Source organism: Acinonyx jubatus, chromosome A2 (genome assembly GCF_027475565.1).
Source record: "Acinonyx jubatus isolate Ajub_Pintada_27869175 chromosome A2, VMU_Ajub_asm_v1.0, whole genome shotgun sequence".
NCBI classification, from domain to species: Eukaryota; Metazoa; Chordata; class Mammalia; order Carnivora; family Felidae; genus Acinonyx; species Acinonyx jubatus.
Genome location: NC_069383.1, coordinates 58687748 through 58707739, shown reverse-complemented (window position 1 = coordinate 58707739; position 19992 = coordinate 58687748).

Sequence of the window (19992 nt, the reverse complement as noted above, 5' to 3'; positions counted from 1 at the left end):
GAATCCCAAGCAGGCTCCACGCCTTTAGTGCAGAGCCATACATGAGGCTCAGACATGGGGCTCAGTCTCACAAACCATGAGGTCATGACATGACCTGCCGAAATCTAGAGCTGGTTGCTTAAGCCACTGAGCCACCCAGGTGCCTCTCTTGACTCTTGGTAGTAAATTGGGTGCCCTGGTTAGACCATTTTCCCCTTGCAGTCCCATTTGTCAATGTTTATCATAGCTTTTCCTGCATAATTTTGCCTGTTAGAGTCATTTAAATAGTTTAGTACTACTGCACTATGGAAAAGTGGATAAAAGGACTTCAAATGATAGCTTTGGGATTACTAAACTAACACATGAATTTTAATGAAGAATTTTTTCCTGCAAAATTACTCTCATAAGTAAAAATAAAATTTTTTATTTCTATTGGTTTTGGGTGTTACTTTTGTAACCATTCCAAACAGTATACATTACTGAATTTTGGCAAAACTGCCTGCCTTTGTTGACTGACTACATGTTCTGAGCTAGATTAAACCAGAGATCTAATATGAAATAACAGAATATTTATTCTGGCATGTGATCCAAGAAAGGCTAAACTTAAAAAATGAATCCCCAAAGCATAGCATGCTGGAAACAATAATACATCCTAGGAAACACTTCAGGTTTCAGTGGAATTGCAGATTGAACTAGCTCATGATGTTTTTAAAATGACAGCGTTCACAGGTAGCTTTGCATACCGTTCTGAGTTTCGGATTCTGTGGCCATTTTCCCTTTTGCAAGGCACTCTGGAAGAACGTTTCAGGTTAGGTAATAATGCAACACTGATGTATGATGCTCAGAAGAAGGACACTACCAATGCAAAAGTGGTGCCCAGGGCACCACTTTATGCTAGCCTATTGCCAGGTGCTGGGTGAGTATAAAGAGTTTCATATTTTATTTCCAACCACAAGTCAGCATCGAATATATGGCTACAAAAATGCATTGTTTAGTCTGTCTTGTTATCTGAAGTCCAAGAACAAAAGTAATTCCAGACTCATACCTGAATGATTAATGCAGAAGAAGAAGAAAAAAGACAGTGCTTTTTCCACCTAACAGCAAGAGCCAGAAGACCCTGGGCCCTCCTTATACCCTCAGTGTGTCTCCGCAGCTACATGTGCTGCTCTCAAAGCTCCTCTTCCAAGGTTGCCTGTATATTCATTCACTAGGCAGAGCACTATGTTACAAGAAGTCGTGCAAACCAGAATGGAGTCATTCCTCTGTTAGTATAATGGCACTGGGACCCTGAAGAGAATTATCGTGTGTTCTCATTGCTAGAATTGGGGCAGAGTGCCGTCCTTTGACATTTTGGAACAGTGTCCTTTTATAGAATTCAAATGAACTCACTTCACGTTTTCCTGGAGAGCACCCGGATGACGTTCCACTTACACTACCCCAGTTCATGGATATGGTATGCTCTGATTATTTTTAAATGACGTTTTCTGTCATTTCTAGAAGTTTAATTGGGTTCTTTATCAACCCACCTGTTTATATCGCATTAAACCATTACTGTTTCTTTCCTTTAAACATTTCTTTAGTAATTTTAAACCTACTTATTTGAATTGGCAGTGCTAACCAAACCTCTTCTTTGTTAATTGCTCGTTAACTCTTCCTTGGGGAACCAGTTTTTGCAGAGGTCTGTACTCTTTGCTTGTGAACGCATTCTTCCACTGGAGTTATTTTTCTGCGGGAGTCCAGTTGCTGGGTTGTAGATACGTTTCTATAGAGAAGTTTCAAATTTGTGTGTGGCAGGTGCCTGAATAGTATCTTTGATGAGGACAGTTTTTATATTCTCCTCTAGAGGATTCCAACACAATGGGGATAGGGTAAACTTCATTTCCATACCCACGCGTATGACAAGCATAGAACTTGGCTTTTTCAGAAGACCGTGTTTGCTTTATTTTGACTTTCTTTACTAGGTCTCTGGAAAGACAAGTTGTTTTCCTGTGTTTCTTGGCCACAGGGTGGATTTTCAAGCCCCTTTTTCCCTGTTCTCTAGTTTCAGCAAAGATCGTAGTTTTAGCTCTCTATCTTGGACCAAAATCACTTTTCCTGAACCATTTGGCACTGTCTGGAACGGTCAGTTGGCAATAAGTAGGGTATAAAAGCAACCCAGTCCCCTACAATATCCAGGTCTGAGTTGATCTGTGTTCATGCAAGTGATTACTTTTTACTCTGTATTTGCTCAGCGGAAAAGAGGATCCAGTGGGACAGCATAGAGTGTTGCCTAAGAAGTGATTATTGCCATGGTGATGAGGGAGTGTCTTTATTTAAGGTTGTGGTGGAGCCAGCCCTAGGCTTTACTTATTGATTGGTGAGAGGAGACTAAGGAAGGGAAGTAGGTGAGGAGGGGAGCTGGCCACAAGCCTGGGATGAGCCAGGTGGTAACTACAAATGTAGTGCATAGCAGATGGGTACCCAGTGACAGGCCTGATTCAGGCTGGGTAGAATGACAATACTATCTAATTCTTTCTGTAAGGGTAGAAGATGGCCTCTATTTCCTGCTTTTATATATTTATTCTCCAAATAGGAAGTGATAACATTCAGGATATATGTGCCCTACTGTAAACATCTAAGAAAGTAAGCTAATGGGATAGAGGATGAGTTAGAATATTTCCTAGGATGTGTGTCTTTATTACAAGAACACACTGTGTTTAATACTAACCATGCTATTTTTTTTTGATTTTTTAAAAAATGTTTTATTTATTTTTGAGATAGAAAGAGATAGAGCATGAGCAGGGGAGGGGCAGAGAGAAAGAGAGACACAGAATCTGAAGCAGGCTCCACGCTCTGAGCTGTCAGCACAGAGCCCGACGCGGGGCTCAAACTTACAGACTGTGAGATCATGACCTGAGCTGAAGTCGGCGCCCATACCATGCTCTTAATTTAGCTAATATTCTATCCAGGGGTGTTTGTGTGTACATGTGAGTATACATATATGTATACATATAAATACATATTTATATGTGCATGTATATATGTATATATCATCTATATTTATATCTACATCTATGTCTATACCAGGTGCCTAAGTATTTTGGTGGTAATGAACCATTATAAAAGTGAAGGATACTTAATTCAGTCGAAAAATAATTGTTATGTGCTACCTGTTCCAGGTACTTTTATAAGCATAGGGGATTCAGTAGTGATGAAAACAGCAAAATTCTTGCCCTCATTAAATTTACGTTCTTGTGAGGAAAGGCAGGTGATAAAGTAAGTTAGCCAAACCTAGAGTGTGTTAGATGGAGGTAAGTGGGGTAGGGGAAAATAAAGTGAGCGAAGGGACATGGAGAGCTGGTGGTGGATGCCTGTAATTTTAAATCAGGCGTTTCGGGAAGACCTCACAGAGTAAAAGGTTAAGGGTGCCAGCCAGGCAGAGGCAAGAGCAAGGGCAAGTGTGTGGAGGAAGGAGTGTCTGTGAAGGTGGAGCTGAGTGCTCTAGGAGGGGAGAGTAGGAGACAAAGCCAGAGCTCCACTGAAGGACTGTGGAAATTTCCGTGTGCGGCAGAAGGCACCTCGTCCAGTCTCCATGAAACTAAGAACACTGGGCCAAAGTGCTGGGATGTTTGTGTGAGCAAATTCTTTGGATTAAAGGGTGGAGCAGAATTCTGGGTGGTGTTAGAGGGGGCGCACTTTGTTCCCAGGGTTGGCCTTGGCAGTGACAGAGCCCATGAAACTTCCTGCTGAAAGCCACCTCAATTCCTACTTCGACAGTTTCAGCCTATGTTGCATCCCTGAAGCATTGCCTCAGAATCCTTGCTCTGCGGTGATCAGTCATCTGACAAGCCTGTCGACGCCTAAGTCCTGGATGATACCTGGTTGTCACCCACTTTGCCTCTATAGGATGCTTGAGGATGAACTTCCTTTAAGACTCAAAGAGAATTCAATTTGATTCCTTGCACATAGAAATTTACTTTTGTATTTAATTGCACGTATGGCATTGTGCTAGGTCCCTCAGGGAGGTACACAGAGGAGGGACACATGACACTTGCCCCCAGGGAATTTACTGTAAAAGATAGGGATGGAGAGGAAACAGTCTTGCATAAACAACTACAAATTCTAATGACAGAATTTCAGGGATGGTTACTGACAGTATGGGAGACATGTTTTGGGAGGGGAAACTTACCGGTAATTTCTATTTTTATTCTTTATTTTTTTTAATTTATTTATTTTGTGAGAGAGAGCACAAGTTGAGCGGGGGAGAGGAACAGGGAGAGAGGCAGAGAGAGAGAATCCCAGGCAGGCTCCACAATGCCAGTGCAGAGCCTGATGTGGGACTCCAACTCATGAACTATGAGATTGTGACCCAAGCTGAAATCAAGAGTTGGATGCTCAACCGACTGAGCCACCCAGGTGCCCCTCGCTGGAGAGTTTTATAACATAAAACCGTGAACAACCATAAAAATTGATTTATGTTGAGCTGTGATCTTCAGTGCCCTGCATTAGCCTGGACCATGGCGTGGTCCTTTGGGACAATCTGATGCTGTGTTACCAGCATGGGACACAAAGACAGCACTTGGGTTTGAATCTTGGTTAGTAACTGAGGGATCTTAGGTAAGTTACTAATCTTTTTGTTGTTCACTTCCCCATTGGTAAACTAGGGATAAGATAGTAGCTATGGTACAAAGTGTTTTAGAAGAAAAAATGATATTAATGTAATGGACTAAGAATAACACCTGGAACACACCAAGACCTTTGCAAATGTTACATATTATCCCAAGTAATAGATTTTCTCCTCTTTCCCCTTTTCTAGCCCTTACTTTTCTCTAGTTACACTATCTTTATAACAACATTTATTGCATAAACAACACAAATTATTGCTCCATTAAGAATAATCTGAAGGCTTTCAAGAGAAAAATATATGGAGAGATCCTATGAGCCTTGGGAAAAGAGATCTTAATTCCCCCAACTGTTAAGAACGACAGAAATTTCTAGATAGCTTCTAGAATTTAACTTTTGCAGATGTTACACATATACTGTGTGAGGGGTGGTGTAAAATAAAGACTGAAAATAGCCTTAGGGAAGCAGTGGAGGAATTCTTGTGGAAGGGTTTTCCTTGACAAGAAGGTGGAGTTTCTTTTCTTGAGCAGCAGGAAGAAACGTGGGAAAGAGGCAGAGGGTAGTTGATGAAACTCGATGTGATTTGCTTTAGTGTCCTTTGCAAATAAGTGATGATTTTGTCTGCTTAAATGAAGCTGGAAATTGGAGAAGGAAAAGGCTCTTTCATTCATCATAAATAATAAAACTCCACTTACCCAAAACTGAGGTAACTTGCACACCCTATGTGTTGGGGATGAAGCACGAGTTGTGAATGGGATAAGACATAATAAGAACGGATAAAACAGGTATAAGTCAGTAAGGGCCAAACTGAGATCAGAGCATGACTTTGAAGTCATGGACAACTGATGTTTATAACCTTTCTTCAGAAGAACAAATTGTTTTTGAATTAGAGAAATCATACAGCGGTGGCTCGGCAGTTCCAATTCATTCTTAGTGGTTTTGCCTGTTTGTTTTTAGTCTAAAGTTTGTCATTGCTTGGATTTTTTTTTCCTCTCTGACCCCCCCCCCCAACAATTTCACACTAGTAGGAGATAAGCTGATAGCATATTTCATGGATAATTTAGCAGATAATTTGGATAAGGGGGAAATATATTCGAAGTAGAGAGGGAAAGAAGAATTTCTTTCATATTAAATAACACAGTAATATTTTTTATTGTATAGCACTAGATTCATATTCTATCTAAGCTTTTTTTCCTGCTAGGATTAAATCTCATTTGCATAGTCAAATGTACTTTGGGTATACAATTTTTAAAAAGCTAAAAATGTTCAACTTGATGACTTCCTTCTCACTTGACTCATAGAGTGAGAATAACATTGATGGTTACACTTGATCAATTTTGTATGCCTTGGGGCCTCAGCTTCTTCATTTCTAAGAGAATATGATAGTAATGAACTAATTTGGGTTGCTAAGAGGAAAATAAACAGTAAGATTGTAAAAGGTTGGCTAAATATTAAATGCTATACAAATACCTTTGGTGCTGCTATTCAGGAAGAACTCATGACCTTTAGATAAAGTTTATTAAATTTCCGAGGTAAGAAAATGAATGAACAACAAAGCAGTCATTGCAGCTGGAAATCAGTCCTGTGGTACTTTGCTGATAAGTAGACTGTTTTCCAGTTATACTTTCCTTTTGAGGAAGTACAAACACTTTAGTAACATGATCTTATGAATAGTCCTAGTCTCATGAAACAGGGGGCCGTTTTTACAAAGAAGGAGGCTTGAGCAAAGAATATAAGCGACTTGATAAGGAAAAGCAGTATGTTAGGTGAGAGGGAAAATTTACATCAACATCTGGTTCTGTAGGTAATGAGTCACTTACTCCATAATTCAACCACAGTTGCACCAAGAGCAGCTCCTGGCACCTAGTAGGTGTTCAATAAAGTGTTCATGGCTTGAGTGAATATTGTTTCCAAAATGTCCTGTTGTACAACCAGCAGTCTGTTAAATACTGTGAAATATGCTATGAACAGATTTGTTCATGACCGTGAGTTTCATACATGTTTTAGCACCGTAATCCTGAGGTTATTTTTTTTTTTCTTTTGGCCAAATTTTATTTCTATTTGGCTAAATTTTCTTTTTATTTCTTTTTCCACAAAAAGAATAAGCAGTGGCCCAAGTGGAGTAGAAAACAGTCCCTTTTCTAAATGTAACACATTAACCATTTGCAGAACACTTTTACATTCACTTTCTCTGAAACTCCATGAGGCAGGAAGGGTAGGGATCTGTGCCACTTTTCTGAAGAGGAAACTGAAATCGAGGTCACATCCCTGCCCAGTGTATTATGACTACTACTTTGCTAGAAATTCGTGTGACTAGAAAGGATGTCTCCTGATTCATATCCCCAGGTTCTTTTTCCTTCCTAAGAAAGATCCTCTGGTAAAAATAAACAAATGAGTACATAAATAAAATTTGAAGCTCAGTCCTTCAATAAAAGGATTAAAGTACTAAGAGCCTCTGTTAAGTAGAAATAAATTGCCTAGAAGAAGTCTATTATTAATACTCATGGAATTTTTATGTTATATTAGTTGGAACAGTAGGATTAGGAAGTACTCACTATGTGCCAGTCTCGTTACAGATACTAATTTAATCATCACAATGACTCCACAAGGTAGGTACCACAAATACTCCTTGCTATCAAATTTATTTAGTGTTTGGGTAGCAAAGTTGGGTAACAAGGGATATCATGCCATCCAAATCAATTTGATTCCTGATTTTCAGACAGACGTAGTGGGAATTCAGACAGGAAGGGATTTATTCAAATTTATTCAGTTCCTAAATTTAAATACTAAGGATAGCTATTTTATTCTATTTACTCATAAGGAAACTGAGGCCAGGGAAAGTGAAACAATTTGCCACGCAGCTAGTAAATTCTGGATGTTGAACCTAGGACTCGAATCCAAAGTCACGGGACTTCTTATTTACTGTGATATGCTGTCTTTCACTAGGGTACTCGGTGAGTCCCAGTAAGTTTAGGATTTTAAATGCTGAATAGAAAAGCAAAAGAAATCGTTAGAACACGAGATACTAGAATATGGGCTCGCGGTGGGGGGTGAAAAGGGAGACCAGCTTTGTGGTGTGGGTGTGTAAATTTCGGCCAAATGACTTCGGCTTACCTGTGCTTTCACTTTAAATCCTGGGAAGCAAAACAAAAAACAAAAACAAAGACCTTGTCTCTAGAATATCTGCTGCTCAGAAGCCCTATTTAGCAATTTAGTTTAATGTTGTTACAAAAGTGATTAACCCAGCTGGAATCAGTGTTTGCTACTCTGGCTTCTTCCTGTGTGTCTGAGGCACATGCTGAATAGGTTCTGCTTCATTCAGCAAGTTGCACCAAAACCAAACATTTTTATTAGTGCTCTGTTTTCTAATGATACTCTGTGCACATTATTGCTAAGAGATGTTGCCTGGGAAAATGGTTTTATAGTCAAATAAACTTCGAAATCACTGCATTCTACAGTGCCCTTGGTGTATTGCACATTAGCATATTAAAGGCATTATGAAGCTCTATGGGAAAGAGGTCTGCTTAACTTTGCTTAGCCAAGCATTTTTCCAAATTATTTGATCAAATACAATTTGTGTTTTGTTGTTGTTCTTATTTGCATAATATCTATTAGCATTCAATGGAACAAACTTCAGGAAATCTTGCACGAGTGTAAAAATATGGTTATCAAAATAGATATTTTATAGGGGGCACCTGGGTGGCTCAGTCACTTAAGTGTCTGACTTCAGCTCCAGTCATGATCTCACGGTTTGTGAGTTCGAGCCCCACATCGGCCTCTGTGCTGACAGCTCAGAGCCTGGAATCTGCTTCAGATTCTGTGTCTCCCTCTCTGTCTGCCACTTCTGTACTCGTGCTTTGTCTCTCTCTCTGTCAATATAAATAATCATTAAAAAAATAAAAAAATAGATATTTTAGAGAATCAGGCTACTGCTTTGTTGATATGATAATGTGCAACCTTATCCTAGAAAGATATTCCTACAAAGATTTCTTATTCCTAGAAAGATAGAGCTACTTATACATTTGCATGTCAGAATGTGTGTTCACAAAGTTCTTTCATGTGCATCATCCCATTTGGCTTTTAAAACCATTGTTTGAGAAACTAGGTCAGCTCTCCTTCTCCGACGTGACATAAGGAAGAATATGGCTTGAAAGGGTGGTGTCCCTCTAACTCCTCAAACAGCCAGAGCTATGAGGATGGCTGTCATTTTGTTTCAAAAATGTGTTGAATTATTGTTGGGGGTACTTGTGATCTCAGTTGTGTTTTTCATCCTGGTGACTGGCCTAACATTGATCCATCAACATCCTTTGCGGTCGTCCCCATTAATTGTCAGTGGGAGACATCTTATATAATATCTGGCTGTTGTGGAAAGAGAAGTTTATGGCCATGAAACTGAAAATAGAAAAAGAAATGTTCTGTAAGAAAACAGTGGTATCGATGTGTGTTCTATACAGTTGAAATAACTAAACACCACTAAAGCACTAGAGATTTTTATAAAGATTGGTTGTTGTGAAGTTGTGTTAACTTTCGGAAAAAATACTAAACATTGGGTAATAACCTGGAAGCTGATGGGAATTATAAGTATTGTATTCTTCAAACAATCAGGGCTAGGGATATATCCCTAAAATATTTTTAATATTATCATGGAATGTGACTTTTGGAAATGACTTTAGAGATCACTTACTCCAGATTCCTTATTTCACAAGTGGGAAAATACGCCTAGAGGAGTCAGGGGGCCTGCCGAACACTTACTGCTTTAGCTCAAGACTGGACAAAGAAAAGCACAAGAAAAGGCCGCTTGCTACAGTGAAAGACAGTGAGGGGAATTTTCAGGGCCAGATCTAGATTGCTTTCGATACGCAAGTATGTCAAAATCCCTCAAGAAAGCCAGACTGAAGAGAAACCCAGTCACTGTATCAGAATCTGTCTATAAGACTCATCCCTTCAAAGGCCCCCTTATGTCTAGAGTAACGCTTGAATACCTGCTATCCTCTAATTTATAGAATTCCCACCCATGATTGATTCCTGAATAAACAGTACTTAGGAAGCTCCTCCTTGTGTGAGAACCTATCAAGGTAATTCGATGACTCTCCCTCTTACTTCATGGTGGCCATAGAGATTTTTCTTTGGTTCTCTCTTCATTGGGTGTCCATATATTCAGTCTACTCTTCTGGCTATGTATCTTCTGGGTTGCCTTTTAATGTTGTGATTGTAATTCCTGTCAGCAATTTTTCTCTCTTCTAAACTCAGGATTTCTCCTGGTATCTTCTCTTGATGCTTTGAAATGGTGAAAAAACATTTTTCCAATAAAATTCTCATGCCGTCACAGTCTGAGTGGAGACAGACAGATACAACTGGGACTTTTGGCTCAGATACTTGTAAATGAGATAATATACTTCCAGGACTTGTTTCAAAGGTTAATAATAATTTGTACAAGATATCTGGTACATAGCTATTTAAGAGGGGCTCAATAAGTGGAGGGTATTAGGATTATCACTAATGTTGGATGCAGGACTCCCTTTCTGCAAAGCTTTCACATCAGTGTAGCTGACAGCTTGTGCCAAAATGCAATATAGTAAAAGCTATTCTGTATGTGTATGAGGGAGGGAGGGGGGTACAATTCAGTGCAGTCCAAGTGCCCTTATCGCATGATCTTGCTTAACCCAAGGCTTTATTAAGTCTCTGGGAAAACAGGCCTCTTGTTCTTCCAATAGGCAGCCCTATGTATTATTTTTCTCAACACACATTATTATTGATATTGAGTCTACGACTGTAGTGGCTATTGGGGGGGGGCACTGAGTATAGACCCATGTGTTGAAATTTCTTTTTAATGTTTATTTTTGAGAGAGAGAGAGAGAAAGAGAGAGAGAGAGGGCGGGGAGCAGAGAGAGAGAGGGAGATACAGAATCTGAAGCAGGCTCCAGGCTCTGAGCTGTCGCTCGAACTCACGAACTATGAGATCATGACCTGATCGGAGGTGGGACCCTTAACTGACTGAGCCACCCAGACGCCCCTAGACCCATGTGTTATAATCAGCAGTCACAGTAGAAGGAGGTTGAAGCTGGGGAATAGCTTTGTATTGATGAAGAACATGACTAAGCCAACAGCAATTTTTTTAAAGTTTATTTATTTTGAGAGAGACAAGACAGTGTGAGTAGAGGATGAGCAGAGAGAGAGGGAGAGAGAGAGAGAGAGAGAGAGAGAGAGAGAGAGAGAGAGAATCCCCAGCTGGCTCCACACTACCAGTGCAGAGCCTGTTGGGAGGCTCAAACCCATGAAACTGCTAGATCATGACCTGAGCCGAAACCAGAGTTGAACGCTTCACTGACTGAGCCACCCAGGTGCCCCAGCCACCAGCAATTTTTACCCAAATCTTAACAGAATAAGATTCCCCTCGCCCCTGTCTTCATTAGGTTACTTAAGCATTTTTAGAATTCCATTTTGAGTTATCTATAGTATTTTTGAGTGTATCTGTGTATATTTTCTAGTTGTAGTAATAGGTTATTCACTTATATATTCATAACAATTTATTGCCATCAACATTTTACCAATTTGAGTGAAGAACAGAAATTTTACTTTCCTTTGAGTCCCTTTATCTTCCTCTTTTAATATAAGAGTCTTACATATTTTTCCTCTACATATCTTGAGCACCAAATAATATCTTATAATTTTTGCTTCAGGCATCAAACATAATTTGGAAAACTCAAGAGAAGAAAGCACATTCATTGCATTTATCCATATTTTTACTCTTTGTTATTCTTCCTTCCTTCTTGAAGTATCAAGATTCTCTCTTTTAACATTTGTATTGTGTCATGTTTTCTTTTTTTTTTAATGTTTGTTTATTTTTGAGAGAGAGCAAGTGAGCGTGAGTGGGGGGGGGGGTGGGGGCAGAGGGAGAGGGGGACAGAGGATTTGAAGCAGGCTCTGCACTGACAGCAGTGAGCCCGAAGTTGGGGCTTGAACTCATGAACCAACCATGAGATCATGACCTGAGTAGAAGTCAGACACTCAACTGACTGACCCACCCAGGCACCCCTCAAGTGTTTTTTTAGCCATTCTTTTAGAGTAGGTGCCGGCAAAAAATTCTCAAGTTTTCTTTACTGCAGAATATCTTGATTTCCATTTAATTCCTGAAGAATATTTCATGGGATACAGGATTCTGGGTTTACTGTTTGTTTTTTTTTCTTTCAACATTTGAAAAATGTCCCCTTTCTCTGGTCCTCCATGGTTTCTGATGAGAAATCTGCTGTCATTTCAATCATTATATCCCTGTAAATAGAGGAATGTGTTATTTCTCTGTTTTCATTCACTTTGTCTTTTCTCATTGAAGTTGAGATTTTCTTTGTTCTTGGTATGTTGAGTGTTTTAACTTTTTTTAATGGATTTTGGACATTTTTGATATTATGAGATTCTGGGTCTTATTTAAATCTGATTTATTAGTGACACATCTGATGCCATACTGATGATAGAAGTGGGGAACTATCTCCTTACTGCTCAGTGGTGATGGAAATCCAGATATTTCATCAACCTCTGTTGACCCAACCTCTGGGGCCGAGTACCTTGTTACTGCTATTAGAGGTGGGACTTCTGACTTCCCACTGGGGATATCCTACAGGGATAACATCCTGCCAGAGAAAGGAAGGGGTGCGTTTTACTCTTCCCTGCATACCTTTACTGACAACCCAAGGGTGGAGAGATGGCGTAATTAATGCTGGGAGGTGGTGAAAGTCTTCTCTTCCGCTTGGTCTCCTGACACCATTGCACCTGGGAGGGGTGCCATATTACCACCAAATGGTGGTGGAACTCTTGGCTTTCTGCCTAGCCTTTGCTGACAAGGGTGATGGGGAAGCCTCAAATTTTCCCATAGTGTATGCCTAGAGTAGAATGGTTATTGTCTAAAAGTTTTCTGTCTTGCTGGGTTGTGCCTTTCCTGCTGTTTTGACTAGAAGTGCAGGCTTTTCTTGGAGATTATTTCGCGTGTATTCATTACCTGTTTCAGGTTGCCAACTTCTTCAGCCCCATGTTTACGATGTCTGAGGCAAGAAGAAAACCCAGGGAACCCAACACAGTGCCATTCCTTGGGTCCTGAGGTGTCTACCTGCTTTGCTTTCTTCTTTCTGTTTTTGAGAGTCTCTATCTCTGTTTTTCTCTCTCTCTTGGTCTCCCCCTGTCTCTCTCTGCCTCTTTCTCCTTTTAAATCCATGAATAAGAGGTCTAAGGGAAGGATATACTTTATCGTGTCCCAAACTGGAATTTCAGAGTGAGATTTTTATCCTTACAAAGACTCAAATAACTCAGTCTAAGACGAAAGGTTAGAATTAGGCAGAACTAAGACAAAGAACTGTAACAATGTTGTTCCCATCTATCAGAGTCAATTCTGTGCCAGGAACATACAATTATTTGTTTCTAATCCTTATGATACCATGATAAGGCAATTATCATGAGGTGAATAGCCTTGTAGAGGTCAGTAATCTGCCTGAGGTCTCCCAACTCATAAATGTTGGAGCCAGGAATCAAGTCCTTGTCTCTGTGATCCTAAAGGCTGAGCTTTTGTTTATATACCAAAATATACAGATGAGGTGGGTATGGAGGCCGAACCTGCAGACAGAAAAGAAACGAGTACCCCAAGTTTCAAACAAGTATGAGGTGATATAAATGTGAAAGTATAAATATTCCCTAAAGGGTTAGGGTTAGGGTGAGTGTGCTGGAGTACATGAACAGGCGGAAGAAAATATGCCCACTAGTGGCAGAGAATGCAATATTCCCTCTTTTTGTACTTGGATCATTGTAGTAAAGAGCTCTGAATATACGAATATTAGGATGGGATTCCCTTCCATTTGTATGACTCATAATTCTTTGTAGCTCAAAAATGATAACATTGGTAGTATTGTATCCACATTTATTGAATAAACAATCATCACAATCAAACACTTGTTAGGCTCTGAGCTAGGTGCCTTGCTACAGTATTTCTCTCCCCTGCAATAATATGTCAAGTCGGTATTCTTATTATTACAATTTCTTACATGAAGAAGCAGAGGCTTTGATACAAATTAGGTGACCTACCTAAAGTAGGATAGGTAAAAAAAAAAAAAGAGAAACTAACATAGGTTAAAAATGGCTGAACGAGGATTTGAGTCTAGCACCACTCAAAATATGGGTGCTCGACCACAACCCACACTGCTAAGGAGTGCTGAAGAAGCCAGAGGTATGACCATGACTCAAATAGGGAGCAGAGCATCTCTGTAAATTGTCCTTTATTCGAGCCAAGAATCAGATTATGTGATTAATTAACAGCTGTCAGTCCAGCCACTTAGGAAGGCACTTCAAATTTGACCTTTTAGGGAGGGTTGTGGTTTATTTTGATGCTAAGACCCAAAGACATGTGTCCCAAGTTTATCTTAGTCTGTTAGTTATTTCTAGAAAGCCCTAGAATAGCTTCGTGACATCCCAAGGGATGCCCAAGGGCATCATTTTTACATACCATTATTTCTCTCTGGTCCCTTTTTGTTCTTTTAATCCAAATGTTGGCCATTGGTGAGTCTGAGTTTTTAGGTACAGTAGAAGGAAGAGACAGGTAGCTTTGTATGGACCACTTTCATAATGCAATTGTGTAAATGGTAAATTCCCCTTTGGAACAGTGCCTTTGTGTTTTCATGAAGTCATACTGCCAATTATCATTAACTTGGACTTTATGATAATGTATATCCGGCTAGTTTGACGTTAAACCTTGATACGCCTTTTGGAAAGGGAGCCTACGCCAACAAAAATGGTATAAATAAGATTTCCAGTGGGAACATTAACCTATTTAAGACAACGAACTAATTAAAACCTTTAGCAGTTTAACATAAAACCTAGTATTAGTGAAATAAATGTTTCTTACACAGTTTACCTCCTGTATTAAAAACAGACTTTTTTTTTTATCCATTTGCTAACCATTTAGTAACAGGATCCAGTTATTATCTAAACTTGAAAATAAACTATATTTCTTTTTAACTAGTCTACTTTATGCTGTGTCCTGCAGTAGGAATGAGGCATTTACAAAGGATCCAGGGGTGGGGGTGGGGGTGCCGAAGTGTCCAGATTTTCAAGAAATTTAACAGTGTTTGTGAATCTACTGACTGCTGGTATTTGATGGGTGTCTTTGAGGCTCTGAGAGCTGTGAAGGTGGCAAACAAAAACAACAAACGACTACTTGTAGGGAATGGTTTAGAAAGCCTGGTACTGTTTCTAATCCAAGGGGATTTTCCACACCCTTAAGTATATGTAGTTCCTTCTAAAAAACTCTTCCTAAAAATTCTCGGGCTTCTATGATGCTGTGCTCAACATATGAGTGTGGGCTTGGGCTTACTAACCAGTTATCATCGCCTTGGGTCCCACTTGTACTTCCAGATCAAAGCTTGAAAAAATGGCTCAAAGTATGTGCAACTCAACGATGGATTTGAATTTTGGTCCTTAGGCGCAAATGAATAATGAGGTTCATTTCCCGAACAGCATTTTTCCTATTTCCGAAGGTAAGTTGAAGATGGTAAAGTGTGGTCCTTTGAGTACCTGTAATTTAAAGGAAGGTGAACATTCACCAAGTATCAGGATCTGAAATTTCTTCTCTTTTTAGGGACTAGGTTACAGCAGCCAGAGCACTTACATAAGCCAGGAAGCACTGGATTGATCTCTGGTGGTTTTGTTCAAGTCTATCTGTCCTGGGTCAAATGACCCAGAGGGAAATGGCAGACAGATCTCCTGGTAATCCCTTGCTAGCTGCAGAAATATTTTATCTGCTGGGTCCCCCCCCCCCCAAATGATGATGTTATGGTAAAATGGTAAAAAACACGTTCTTAATTGGTTATTCTAGATTTTGAAACTAAAGCTTGAAAAAATCATATCTCTGATATAAAAGCTTTTGAATAGGAAAGGATTTAAACTACCAGCAGCTAGCTTTAGGTAATATAGAAAGATACTTAAAAAAGAGAGAGAGAGAGAGAGGACTTCTTTTGTTTCTTCACTTCAGTGTGTGTCTGTGTATGTGTGTGCGTGTGCACATGCAGCATTTAAAATTACTCTTACATGGAGACATCCAAATTTGTGTAATTAATAGCTTGGGTCAATTTGACATTTTGTTATAAGATGGTATTATGTAAGCACTTACTGTCAGAGACTTCAATAAAGGGCTTCCCCCCCACCCCCCCTTAAATAGTCAGAACTGGCTTATTTGTGGAAAGAATGTAGTTTAATACTCTTAATTTGCTTTTCCATTCTCTACTCTGGACCTGTATGTTGTGAGGTGTTTCCATATTTTAATTTAAGAATGAAAAATTTCCTCTACCTTCTTCAGTAAGATGTTGGATAATAGCCAACATTCTAGGAGAGCTTAATGCACTCCTTAGATGAAAAGTATAAGGATTAGATTATTTTTCAAAAGTTAAGTTCTATCATTTGTTTTGTGTTGTGACACATATATTTAAAAAACACCCAAGGGTGTTGGGTGGCTCAGTGGGCCGACTCTTGATTTTGGCTCAGGTCATTATCTAATAGTTCGGTTCGTGAGATTGAGCCCCACATGGGGCTCTGACAGCACAAAGCCTGCTTGGGATTCTCTCTCTCTCTCTTTACCCCTCCCCCACTTTCTCTCTCTCTCTCTCTCTCTCTCTCTCTCTCAAAATAAAATAAACATTAAAAAATAAAGAATAAAATAAAAAACACCCAAGATTCCTTTTTGTTTAAGTAGCACAATAAAATGTCCTTATGGCACTGTCTGGAAATAAAGCTTTCTATATAAAAAAGTTTCACTAGCTCATTAAAATAATTTATTATCTGACAGAAATCTGGAAGGTCATGTTAATTAGACAGTGAGAAAAAATGCAAAGTGACTGTGTCTCTAAGGAAATTTCAGGTTATAGCCTAAGAAGTTAAAGAATAAAGAAAATAAATAAAGGGCCTTTTGAAGAGTCTGCCATGTCAATACTTTTGAAATATTTTGCTGTCAGTGTCGATTTTTTTTAATGGCATATTGAGCTTGAGAAGCATTGATTTGACATTTATATTTATTTTTCTAGCCAATTAGCACAAGTTTGTATTTCTCTTACTCATTTGTTCCCTAATGATTTCTAACATTTACTTATTTTTGAGAGACAGAGAGAGACAGAGCACGAGCGGGGGAGGGGCAGAGAGAGAGGGAGACACAGAATCTGAAGCAGGCTCCAGGCTCTGAGCTGTCAGCACAGAGTCTCATGAGGGGCTCGAACTCATGGACCATGAGATCATGACCTGAGCCAAAGTCGGATGCCCAACTGACAGAGCCACCCAGGTACCCCTATTCCATTTTATAATAGGAGACATTTACCTTCTGTTTGTTATTTTGGAGGTTTTCTCCTTTCCCTATACTTGGGGATCCTGTTGACCTTGGTGTTATTCTTTAAAAAATTTTTTTAAATTTATGTTTATTTATTTCTGAGAAAGAGAGAGACAGAGCATGAATGGGGGAAGAACAGAGAGAGAGGGAGACACAGAATCAGAAGCAGGCTCCAGGCTCCGAGCTGTCAGCACAGAGCTTGATGCAGGGCTAGAACTCATGAACTGCAGGATGATAATCTGAGCCGAAGTCAGTTGTGTAACCCACTAAGCCACCCAGGTGCCGCATGACCCCTAATAATTTCTGAAACTACCTATAAATATTTGTACTTTTTTGTTCAAAAATTAATGTCTTGTCTCCTTAGGTAGTCTCCCTGAAGATGTCTGTTTTCTATCTGTTTCTGTCTTTCTTTGTTGGCTCATGTTCCTCACAAAAATACTCCTTTCAAAGCATGTTGCTTCAAAGACCCATTGAGACCCATTGCTGTTGACTGGGACATTAAATGCCCTCTTCTTTAGAATGTTTTTGGTATGTTAAAAATATAAAGCTTTCTATAATACTTCGATATTTTTTTTTTTTAAAGCAGACTTCATGCCCAGCATAGGTTTGAACTCACAACACTAACATCAAGACATAAACTGAAATCAAAGTGTCGGGCACTTAACCAACTGAGCCACCCTATAGTAGTTTGTACTATGGTACAAAGAACCTTATAGTACTACAGGCACCCCTATAGTACTTTGAATTCTATTTCCCTATTTCCAACTCTGGCCAGAAGTGTCTATTTGGTACTTTCAAATATCCTCTACAAGATGAATTAAATCAAAAGCATTGTATAGTAATGGAAATTGCATAGAATTAGGAATCAGGTAGAAGGGCAAATTGGTTATACCTTCGAGCCTCAGTTTTTTACCTATAAAATGGGAGCAATTATACTCATTTCATAATGTTTCACAGATATGAAAAAGCAAATACTCTAGTAGACCACACTACATATAAAGGCACAACAAAAGTCATTATTTTTAACTCATACGAATTCTTTAATCTTATTTTTTTTAAATTTTTTTTAACGTTTATTCATCTTTGAGAGACAGAGACAGCATGAGAGGAGAAGGGGAAGAGAGAGGGAGACACAGAATCCAAAGCAGGCTCCAGGCTCTGAGCTGTCAGCACAGAGCCTGATGCGGAGCTCAGACCCACGAACCGTGAGATCACGACCTGAGCTGAAGTCGGACGCCCAACCGACTGAGCCACCCAGGCGTCCCACGAATTCTTTAATCTTAAACAGAATGCTTATAAGCAGAGTTGTTTTTGCTTGCTTTTCTAGGCACATGCTTGCTCTACTGAATTTCTCTCCTTACTCAGTTTGTGATGGGTCCTGAGTGTCGGTATTTCTGACAACTTTATTTTCTGTTAGCTTTGCTCGATGTAGCTAGAGAAGCAAGTTTGAAAATTTTGTTAGCATCGGCTCTCTTTCCAGGTGTATGACCCTAATGATCTTTTGACATTTCTGAGTGGGTTTCTGCGCATGGGCAGTGGGTACTTGACGTTTCAAGAGTAAGTGTCTCTCCCAGATGTTTTGGTGCATGACTGCTGAAAGAGGTACTCGTCTTCCGGGTTGTCTTAATGTTGGTCTCTGTCTCTTCCACTTTATCTAACTCTCTCTGGCAGATGGCATTTTCCAAACAGCTTGTGACCATACCTCCCCTTCCACTCGCTCTCTTTCAGTGTGACTACGACATTCCTCCCATTGAAATGTGGGTTCTTTGCTTCCTCTTTGTAAATCTGGTGGTGTTCTGTGACTTTTTGTGACTTCTAAGTCTAGGTCGTGAAAGCAATAAAATCTCTTGGGATGCTTGCTCTAGGAACCCAGCCACCATACTGAGAGGACACCCCAGTTAGTGCCTACTGGCAGAGCATGAGGAGAATGCACATGCACATTTTCTGGCTGACAGACCAGCTGAGGTTCCAGTGACAACCAGCAGCAGCTGCCAGACATATGAGTAAAGACACCTGAAGATGATTAAGGCCCTCGATGAGTTACCCTTCCCCACCTTCAAGTCTTCCCAGCTGAGGCCCCCAACATCATGGAGCTGTGCTCCGTGTGAAGTCCTGACTGACAGAATCAGGGTGCATAACAAAATAGCTCTTTTAAGAAACCAGGTTTTGAGGTAGTTTGTAAACTAGCAAGAGTATCTAGAATGCTTTCCTTTCCCACATGCCTTCCAATGGGCATGCCAATAGAACTTGATGCTATATTACTTATGTATATATATTTTGAATGGATGTAAAATTATAATAATAGCTTACATTTACTCAGTGCTTGCTACGTGCTAGGCTCCATTTATCCCAACCACTTTACACATCTTACTTAAGTCTTCAGTAATACTAGGGACGCCTGGGTGGCTCAGTCGGTTGAGTGTTCAACTTCGGCACAGGTCATAATCTCACCACTTGTGGGTTGGAGCCCCGCATCAGGCTCTATGCAAGCCTGGACCTGCTTTGGATTCTGTGTCTCCCTCTCTCTGCCCCTCCCCTGCTCATGCTCTGTCTCTCTGTCTCTCTCTCAAAAATAAATAAACGTTAAAAAATTTTTTTTTAAAGTCTTATAATAATACTATAAAAGAACATAATTGAAAGTAATAATATATAATACAAGGTCAGAGAGAGCTTGATTTACTTTTTGGGTGTATAGATTGAAAATGTTCATTGGCAAATATACCAAAAATATTTCATTCATTTAAAACTACTTCCTTTTAGGGGTGCCTGGGTGCGTCAGTTGGTTAAGCGTCCAACTTCAACTCAGGTCATGATCTCATGGTTCGTGAGTTCAAGCCCTGCATTGGGCTCTGAGCTGACAGCTCAGAGCCTGGAACCTACTTCAGATTCTGTCTCCCTCTCTGTCTGTCCCTCCCCAGCTCACTCTCTGTCTCTCTCTCACAAAAATAAATAAAAACATTAAAAAAAATAAAGAAAACTACTTCCTTTTGAACTTTAAGCAAAACACCAGAAGTTACCTTTTCTTTCATTAACTTAACTAGTTGCTGAGATCCAGGGAAATGTGA